The following is a 6,593-nucleotide window of genomic DNA, read 5'->3' as shown; positions in this document are numbered from 1 at the left end:
TTAGTTGAGGACAAGATTAATGACTTCTAAGGTAGACTCTAGTGGTATAATTTGACAAACCTCTATTTTGGTTGAAGTGCTAACTCAAACAGGTAAGACCCCACTGCTGCTTATTCTCATTCTCATCCTTGTGCCATGTCCTCAGTGCGTGCAGATGTATCTGCTTGAGGAGCGACTCGCTACACCGTGTTGATGAACTAACTTGGGTTAAAAATTAATGCTTTTCACAAGACTCCTCTTGAAGTCAGGATCAAGTTTCTGATCCAAGTCGCTGAATCACAACACAAATGACTATGCTAATATGACAGGAGGGAAAATGAGGAAACAAGAACATGTCAACTAATCACAGCTACAAATACCAGCACTTCAGAAGCAACTGTTGTCACCTAAGCATAACTTACAAGGTAGATGAGCTTTGCCACCGTAAGCAGTACTGGGTATTCCCATGCTTGTAGGGCCACACCAAAATTGCTCAGGTTACACAGACAGTTTTACACCAGAGGCCGTACACTAAATTTAAGAGAGTAGGCTGAACTACACATGGCAGGTGGGTACACACGTCTCTTCTCAATAACAGAAGCAACTCCAACATGATGACCACTGTTCAGACAGCTTCACAGGTTAATAAGCACTCAGGGGGTTCAGAAAGTCAAGAACCAGATAGGTGAACAGAAAAGACCTATTCTTCTTCAGAGCCACAATCCCAAGGAAAGGCTGCAGCATATACCCACACTATTAGGGGACAAACACATGCGTAGGAGACAACTCACGAACACCCCAGCAGCAGCTGGCACCTCTATGATACAACTGCGTAGGAAATTAGTCTCTGTTACATCTTTCACTTACAGAACTACTTGACTATCCATGTAGTATCCAAATCTGTTTGCTTGGCATTAAAACACGAGTCTTTGGTCTGCAGATTCCAGATCCATTCCTCGTGCTCAGTGTAAAGGTACGGTACCTACAACATTTGACAGCTCCAGGTCTTCTGGCACAGTGCCTCATCCTAACGAGATACAGTCTTCTTAGCAGCTCAGCCACTTCATCCTTTAGCACCACTGAATGGCCGAGTTGCATCCAGTCCTCATGACTTCGGGGTCTTGAGCACTTTATTTGAGCATTCAAGCTTTTGGTTCCCTAATCCGATAATCAGATAATGTCCCATCGACATTGTCTGAAAAGAACAGAATGGCCACAACATTCTTTGTGGTAAAGAATAACATAAAGGAATCACTTGGCTCCCTCCTAGCACCTTTTATTCCTTTTAATTGCTTTCTACAGTCCCAAAAAGTCCAGGAGACCTGTCAAGTTCTTAACACACTACTTACTTCAGCTATAGCACTGTCAACCTTTTATTTTTTAATAAAAGCATACAAGCAACCAAGTATTTCCCTGAAATACACTGCAATGAGACAGCACAACAACCCCATTCTGTTACAGTGGCTATAACACATATTTGGAAGGCTTAAAACGTTGCATAAACCCAGTTCTGGTCACATGCGTGAAAGTGATTGGCCTTTTACAGCCAGTAATTTGGAGATTTCCTCCCTCATCACCAACTTTTGGCTTAAAAGTCAGTAACCAGCAATACTAAATGGAAACAGTTAAAGAGGTATCAAGAGGTATGAATTTTATCCAAACAAGGGAAGGAAATCCACCTGAATTCCCCGTACATCTTTATGAGAAGGTTCACACCAGCGTTAATCAAAATAACATTTCTTTAATGGAAAATTCACTGGCAAATTCACTTGACATGTATTGCTTATTAAACTCAACCAGTTGTGGCAACGTTTACATATATTCAGAATCTACATAGTATAATCTTAAACAGTTTTGTTTGTTTTTAAATGTAGGAATTTCCTCTCATGTTCTGAGTCGTTGCTTTGGAAAGTTATTAGGTTTTTTAGTTTTTAGGCCTCAAGTCTTTGTTACTCAGGCTGCTGACCTGCACTGATGGCTTTGTTACAACAGTCTCAGCATTAGCCATACCTGAAATTGTCCAAATAAGCTGAAGTCCCTTCACACAGCTCAACTGCACATAAAGCATCGCATTTTCAGGCACTACGTACTCTGGATTAGTTCCAGAACTGCAACCAATTCAACTGTATGCTAGGAGTACGAGGAATTCATGGTTTAATCTAAAACTGTATGCAAAGAATTGGATGTGATATGCAAAAGGCATGGATGTATTCCTTTTTCTGTTTTAAACCCTAAACGTGGGAAAATTTGCATCTCCATGCTACACCATGACACAATAAGTAAAATTCATTACAACAGTTTGCCACGGGTCAGCTTATACAATTGATATGTTGTTTTTTAAGTGAAGTATCTGTTTGCCCAACGCAAGCGTGATAATCATAAACTTCTCCTTGGAACAGACCTCAGAGGTCACCTAGCTGAACCCCCTGCTCAAAGCAGCGTTAATACACGAGTACTCGTTAATGACACAGGTCGTACTCTTAACCTTGCAGACCACTAATCACGTGTAATCCTCAATCCTACGCACTCAACTGCCTTTGAGGGCTTTAGTTGTCTGCAGAAGGGTTTGTGGGACCAGTTATTTGCCACACGGTACTTATAACCATGGTGCATTATAGTATGTAAGTATATACAATATATACAGTTATATATATATAATATATAGTGTATATACTTGTAGTATGTAAGTATATACACTTTCATTTCATGTTTAACATCTGCTAAGCATGTTCTGTTTTGAGAGCAATTTTGGAAGTGGGCCTGCCGTACACGAGTAGGTTTTGGTGTCCAAGAACGGGATGGAGTGAAGTAGGGGGTGATGAACTAGTGAGGCAGGATGCACACAGGTGGGTCCTGGCTTCACGTAATGTCTCACGGGTTGATGAGTACAGGATAGAGGTCCTGGTCTGAGAGATACCTACAAAACAGAGAAATTAACAGCACTGGCACCAGCAGTCCCTCATCATCCATGCCAGTGACTGAACTTCAGTAAAATAAGTTTGGGGATCTCTGCTTTAGTACACTGGTTTCATTTTGTTCCTCTAGTTTTACTCTAACAAGGATCTCCATTTCAGGTTCGTATTCAGTTTTACACCTTTTCTTTCCATGCATTAAGCAGTGATTTAATATGGCATAGCACTGACAGTAAAAAATTAAAAAATTAAAATCACTGAAACAATCCAAATGTAAAAAGAAAAAGCTGAAATATTTTATAAAACCATGATTACCCAACAACACAAGCTGAATTACAAAGGCAGTTTGCCTTACACTAATTCAGTAACGTCCCCCTGTTCTGAAGCATGAAATACAGTAGCAATTTACACTGTACAGTGATACATGAACTCTGGGACACTAATTAAAGAGAACAGAAAAACTCATCTTCTAAAGAGTGATTTTATTTAGGTATTTATTACCTTCTAATATGTATAACTTCAGATATTAACAACTTAATTAAAACTAAGTTTATATAATGGAAAGAGTACAGAATATTTTTATTTGGTTCATTCATTAGGATTTCATGGTCATTTTTGTTGACTGCAGACTATTTAAAACTATAAGAATGTTCTTTAAATGGTAACAACAAGAAAAAGAGCAGTAGGATGTACAAAAAGACTGGCTGTGCACTTTAGCAGCTTTGATAACCTTGCTCTCTCCTACCCTAGAGGCATTTTTGAACATCACTATTTCAAGAAATACACTGAAAACCTTCTAAATTATTCTTAAATTTAACTTAAACTTGTTCATTGAAAATGCTTTTCTGTTTTAGAAAGCCCAAATTCACTGAAAACAACTTGTTCGTAACAAAAGCAACTGCATTTACATGGTTATGGTAACTCCATACATTATTTGACATTCTAATTGAGACAGAAAGCTTAAAACCACGGAACAACTGACTGTCCTGGCACCTTGTCTGAGGGAGGAAGGAACAAAGTATGAGGGGATGCTTTTGTGATATCGCCTAAAGACAGATATGTGCAAACCTTGCCAGGTGCTGCTGCCATACAAGAAGCAGCTTAGTAGATGTTGATTGAGTTTTTGTCAAAGTGCAAAACCACTTTCTTGACAACTCGGACTAGAAAACAAGACAAAACGGTAGTTCCGAATGTCACACCGCATTGCGGACAGAGGACTACCCGAGTATCCAGGTGATGTGAGAGCACACCTCAAAACCTTCTCCATTAACACACTGCAGGCTGTGTGAAAATTAGCCGTGTGGCCAGTTAATACCATCTCTGGCAGAAGGAAAAAGCACTGTCAGGCTGAAAAGGACAATTACAGCCATCCCCTTCTGTTTTAAAGGCAAAGGTGGAAATTACGCTTTATGTGGAACAATTACTGAACATTATCACGGCTCTGGAACATATTATTTCTAATTGTAAAGCAGAAAGAAAGGTTGAGAGATTGACAGGGAAGAGGACATATAATTAGATCCATTTAACAGGCCAGCACGCTGCAGCACATGAGAATTAGAGGGGTGATACGTTTACAGCAGCAAACAAGAGGTGGCAACTTGTGGTTTCAGCTAGGAGCTGAACTGTTGATATTTCGGGCACCAAGAGGAAAAAATAAAATATTGAGAGTAACAGATTTGGTTTTGTTTCCTCCTCTGACCACCTCCCCTCCACCCCCAAGCAACGGAGGATCTAAGTTATAGGAAAACGCTTTACAAACAGCTTGGGAAATTTGTGTTTATTTATTTATTTGGGAAGGACAATGGTCTTCAGGCCCAACGTTTGGGTTTTGAGGGAGAAGAACCACACACATTCCTACAGCAACCAGCACAGCAAATTCAGTCTTGATGTGGCCTTTAAGCACTACCATAAAATAGATAGTTCATATGTCCGGTTTTACGTCTTGCACTTCACAAAGACAGATTGTTTTCTCTGTTTTTCCAACCCCACCTGAAGGAATTAATTCAGACTTCCTAGCTGTTTCACAAAAACACATTAACACTAAGCCCAGTGCTACTTTTTTAGACTTAAACGCAAACAAAAGAACAGAAAACAAAAAACCCACAACCTCCAAACCAGAGGGCAATTCAAAAACAGGAAAGGCTTTGCTTACAGGTATGCTTTAAGTCCACACACAACTAGTCCCAGCAAATTTAACAAACTATCTAGACTCGTGCAAATCTGTGAAAAATCAGGAAAGCACGCAGTATGTTGACACTTCAAGATAGATGAGATGGGACAAGTACTTTCAAACTGCTGAGAATAATTTTTTCTTTGCATTTATACAGTATTTACTAGAAAGAGATGCGAATAATCCTCTGCACACGCATGTCAGTAACTCTAAGAGTACAAGCATCCTCACCCAAGATGTTTTCCTAAATTATTTGTAGAGGGCAAAAAAATCTGAGTTTAATTTGGAGAAGGACCACAAGATCATGGGGTTGGCACTGTCCTAAATTTCAGCTCGAGTATATAAGAGAGCGGAGGGAAAAGTCTGTGATGGACTGGTAACAGTATGTCAGGATACGTTTAGCTAGATAAGCAAGAATGAATGATTTCTCACTTTTAAAATGTTAATGAAATGTATCATTGCTCCTCTCCTTTTCCTAGTGCAGACTGCCATCCTACCAACACAGAATCGGTTTACTGGAAGAGACTCCTCCAAGTATCAGAAGCTGAAAATTTTGAAAGCTTGAAAGTAACAGAAACTAGAATACACAAAAAAGTGTCTTGGAGCAAGTTACAAACTGTAATAAGATCTGGTTCATCTCTTAGCCAGCACATTATTTAATATTCTTCATTCCACCAACAATTAAACCAAGTTCTGCAGGCAGGATATGTAGAAACTTTCCAAAACTCATTTGGGTTCATCTTTTATTAACGTGTTTGATTATTGCTTGTTTTCAAGAAAATGAAACAGGCAACTTCCAAAGTAACTTTGAAATCCAAATGAAGTAACTAGATCCTTTTTTAAAGTGTCATATGTTAGGTTCAACATTGTACATTTGCATAGGTATAATTTGATTTTCCTTTTATAAAAAACACAGAAAAGCAGCACAGATCAGCAGCATCCTGATTTTCCTGAGTCCTCTAAAACACCACCTTCAGATGCTACTGCTGAAACTCGGTCTCAAAACTCATGAGTCACCTTACTGATAAATGGCTTTGAATTCCGCCACAAGTCGATCATTTCAAACTACAATCACAACTAAGAAAAAAGAAATCACACCTTAGAAATCTCAGACTTCCACGCAGCAAAACAGAAAACAGTACAAAGCCGAAACAAAGGGAAAAGGGGGACTCAAGTAAAACCTGCCTTTAGAGAGCAACATCAGTAAAACAAACAAAAACACGCACAAGAAAATATAATGAGACCAGAAACCAGCACATCTTATCTGGGCATGAAGTATTAACCATGATTTTTTTTTTAACTTAATTTCAAAACACTTTGCTTGCCCTAATCTTTTTTATTTTGACTGTCTTTTAACCAACGCACCTCCAGACTTTCAGATGACTTTTCAGAGTCCTTGCTGTTACAAACAAGCCAACAAAGAAAGATCTTGGCACTTACAAAACCCCGAATTTTGCTGGGCTGCTGTTATATCACCTCATGTTGGTTCCAAGTCAATCTCTCCCATCAGCACTAACATTTATGCTGACTTG

Source organism: Cygnus atratus, chromosome 1, assembly GCF_013377495.2.
Source record: "Cygnus atratus isolate AKBS03 ecotype Queensland, Australia chromosome 1, CAtr_DNAZoo_HiC_assembly, whole genome shotgun sequence".
NCBI lineage: Eukaryota > Metazoa > Chordata > Aves > Anseriformes > Anatidae > Cygnus > Cygnus atratus.
Note: the sequence above shows the minus strand (reverse complement) of the source record.